A 3,750-nucleotide genomic window follows, 5' to 3' on the forward strand; every position below is an offset into this window, starting at 1 on the left:
TACTCCTCCTTCAGCTCCCTGCCCACACACCTGCCTGTCTTTGTGTGTGTGTGTGTGTGTGTGTGTTTTTCTGAAGCTGTAAACGGGGAGGCAGTCAGACAGACTCCCGCATGCGCCCAACGGGGATCCACCCGGCATGCCCACCAGGGGGCGATGCTTTGCCCATCTGGGGCGTTGCTCTGTTGCAACCAGGGTCATTCTAGCGCCTGAGGCAGAGGCCATGGAGCCATCCTCAGTGCCCAGGATAACTTTGCTCCAATGGAGCCTTGGCTGTGGGAAGGGAAGAGAGAGAGAGGAAGGAGAGGGGGAGGGGCAGAGAAGGGCAGAGAAGCAGATATGCGCTTCTCCTGTGTGCCCTGGCCGGGAATCGAAACCGGCACTCAGCCAGGGCTACCCTGTCTTTTTTTATTATTATTATTATTCATTTTAGAGAGGAGAGGAAGAGAGAGAGAGAGAGAGAGAAGGGGGGAGGAGCTGGAAGCATCAACTCCCATATGTGCCTTGACCAGGCAAGCCCAGGGTTTCGAACCGGCGACCTCAGCATTTCCAGGTCGACGCTTTATCCACTGCGCCACCACAGGCCAGGCACCCTGTCTGTCTTAATGAGCCTGGTTACACAGTCACCAAAGGAAAAGGTCATGGAGCAGGTGGAGCGAAGAAAGGGAAGAAGAAATTCTCCTGGAACTCACACCCATGAAGGCCAGATGAGTTCATCACCTTTTAGCAATTTAATACAAAATTTATTCATCCTAAATAGCTTTGACAGCTGGAAAAATTAAGATTACATCAGGACTCTTGTTGGTTTTGAAAAGATTATAAATTATCTTATTTCAAAAGGGCCAAGTGAAAGGTTTTTAAATCCTGTTAAGAATTTTAGCCTTTCTCCTGAGAGCAATGGGTACCCATTGAATGGTTTTAAACAGAAACAGAGTAGTGATGACCTGTATTGGGCAGATAAAATGTATTATGCTCACTTTGTTAAAGATGGCGCTGCCCACGTGGAGGCCGTTGCCCAGGTGATATTAATGTGTGTTGGGGTGGGCTAAAGGCAGGCAGAATCCTTGTAGCCTGGGGCTTGGTTTTGGGATTAAGCCTTTCCTACCCGTCTTGATGTGGGGTGGTACAATCCAATCATGCCTCAGATGTGACTTTGTATTAGAGACTTGCCTATTTTGTATATTGGATTAAAGGTTTGGATTTCTACACTATAAAATAGGGGCAGAACAGGAGCTTGCTCTCTCGGTTCCTGGGATTATTAGCATTAGAGGAGAGAGCAGAGCAGAGAGCAGAGAAAGGCCACGTGGAGGAGGCCAGGAGAAGCAGCCAAGATGGTGGAGTGTTGAGTGAGAAGCCAGTTAGTGCAGTTTGTGCAGGAGGAAGGAAGGAGATGGGGAACAGAGGTGAATAAGTCTGGTGAGCTAGGAACCTTTGATTCTAGGAAACTCGGATAAGTCAGTAGCTTTGTGAGCACTGAATGTGAGTGGGTTTTGGAGCCCAGTGTGTGTTTTTTACTTGCCTGCCGGGTGCAAGCTAGAATGAAAGAGTATGGCCCACCAGTTTTTGGCTTCGTTGTTTCTTTACAGACTGTCTGAATCCAATGCGAACCTGCATGGGCCAGGCGGCTGTGATGGTGGCCCTGGCCCTTGGCTTTACAACCTGAGCTGATTTTTTTTGATCTAGAAAGAACAGCCTGGTTTGGAAGGCAGTAAGATTTAAAAATTAATGGAATGGAGGGTGGGGGACAGAGAGGACTCCAGCATGACCCTAGGATTCCCCCCAGGATAGCTGGGTGGGTAGGATGAAAAGCAGGAAGGGAAGAGAATGACAGGACAGTGGTTCCAGTTTGGACCAGGTGAGCTAGGGGTGCCTGAGGGCAGGGCCTGTGGCAAGTGGGCTTCCACATGCTCTTCCCCAGGTCTCCTGCTGGCTGGCTAGGGACTCAGGCCCAGGAGGGAGGGCCACATAGGCCAGGCCCATCCACAGAATTGGAGGGTTCTATTAAAGCTGGCCCAGCAGGAGAACTGGGGACACTGGGGAAGACTAGGAGAAACTGTAGCCCAAAAGACATCTTCACTTCAGTGGATGAGATAAAAATTTCCTCTGATATCATCTGGGAAAAATGTTAGAAAGCTCTGTCCTTAACTTGCCTCCATCTCTACCTCCAAAAGCAACTTTTCAGAGCCTCTGGAGGTGCATTTTTTGTTCTTTTGTTATCTTTCCTTGCCTTTTACTTTCCTACCTGTATTTTTCCTTTTGCTTGAAGCCTTTAGATAAGGTATGTAAAAATAAACCTATGAAACACGAAGCCTTCATATCTTTTTATTTTTTTAAGACTTTATTCATTTTAGAGAGGAGAGAGAGAATGGGGGAGGAGGAGGAGGAAGCATCAACTCCCACATGTGCCTTGACCAGGCGAGCCCAGGGTTGCAAACTGCCAACCTCAGAGTTCCAGGTTGACACTTTATCCACTGCGTCACCACAGGGCAGGCCCCTTCACCTCTTCTTTCAAAACACATCCAGAGTCCACCATGTCTTCAGAGAGGCCTGAGTCTGGTGGGTGGAGCCAGATGGGACAAAGTGGGCAGGTCTGGGAGAAGAGCCCAAAGGAAGTACAGGAATGAGCCAACTCACACAGGGGACTCTGGGGACAGTATTTGCAGTGAACTGAGCCGAAAGCACAGGAGTCCTTAGGACCTCAGAAGGATAGTAAAGTCTATCTGCATACATAGAGTCAGCTCTATCTAACAGAGGCTGGTCAGGCTAGACCAGATGCCAGGTAAATTTGGGGGGGGAGTGGTCTTCAAGACCAACAATCACCAACTGGCCAGATAGCAAAAAATCATACTTCTCGAAATCTCTGGATGTTGATTCTGCTTGTAGAGCAATCAAGCCACCCTATAAGCGCTACTCACAACAGAAGCTCTTTTTGTCAGTGTTGGTCAAATAAGTTTATAAATATGATATATATGTTTGCTCGCTTATAGTTTGCATTGGGTGTGGGGAACAGGCTGTAAGCAGGCTGGGTCATTATAGCCGAAGGCTTAGTTTTAAGACTAAGCTTTTCCCCACACCCTTGACTGTTTTATGATAACAGGTGGTGCACTCTCATGAGGAATCCCATTATGCTTCTGATAAGTGACTTTGTATCAGAGACTTCCTTGTTTGTATATTGGATTAAAGGTTTTGATTTCTAAGGTTGGGCAGACCAGGGGCTTGCTCTCTCTTGGTTCCAGAAATTAGCATTACAGGAGAGAGCAGCAAAAGGCCACGTGGAGGAGAGGAGAAACAGCCAAGATGGCAGAGTGCTGAAGGAGAAGCCAGTTTGTGCAGAGAGAAGGAGATGGGGAACAGAGGTGAATAAGGCTGGGGAGGAAGAAAACTTTGATTCTAGGAAACTCAGATAACTCAGTGGTTTTGGGAGCACTGAATGGAAAGGGAAGTGTTTTCCCACTGTGTGTATTTCTTGCCCGCTGGGTGTGAGCTAGGATTAAAAGTAATGGCCCACCAGTTCTTGGCTCCATTGTTTCATTACCATCTATCCGAATCAAATGCAAACCTGCACAGGCCAGGCGGGGCTGTGGCTACTGGCTTTACAGCCAGGTAATTTTTTAAAATTCCTTTCATTATTTTTTTTTATTTATTTAGAAGAAGGGAGACAGAACTATCTCTCTGTATGTGCCCTGACCGGGATTGAACCCGCAACCTTTGCTATCCAGATGACATTAACCAACAAAGCTATCTGGCTAGGAC

The 3,750-nt window shown here is 47.6% G+C and overlaps 1 non-coding gene across 1 annotated transcript; it reads right to left on the minus strand.

The window, feature by feature from the left end:
- Positions 1-2,793: 2,793 nt before the first annotated feature.
- Positions 2,794-2,928, minus strand: LOC136314856 (U11 spliceosomal RNA). Its single transcript, XR_010727428.1, has one exon. It is a non-coding gene; the product is annotated as a U11 spliceosomal RNA (small nuclear RNA).
- Between the last annotated feature and the right edge of the window lie 822 nt (positions 2,929-3,750).

Source organism: Saccopteryx bilineata, chromosome 10 (assembly GCF_036850765.1).
Source record: "Saccopteryx bilineata isolate mSacBil1 chromosome 10, mSacBil1_pri_phased_curated, whole genome shotgun sequence".
Classification (NCBI taxonomy): Eukaryota; Metazoa; Chordata; class Mammalia; order Chiroptera; family Emballonuridae; genus Saccopteryx; species Saccopteryx bilineata.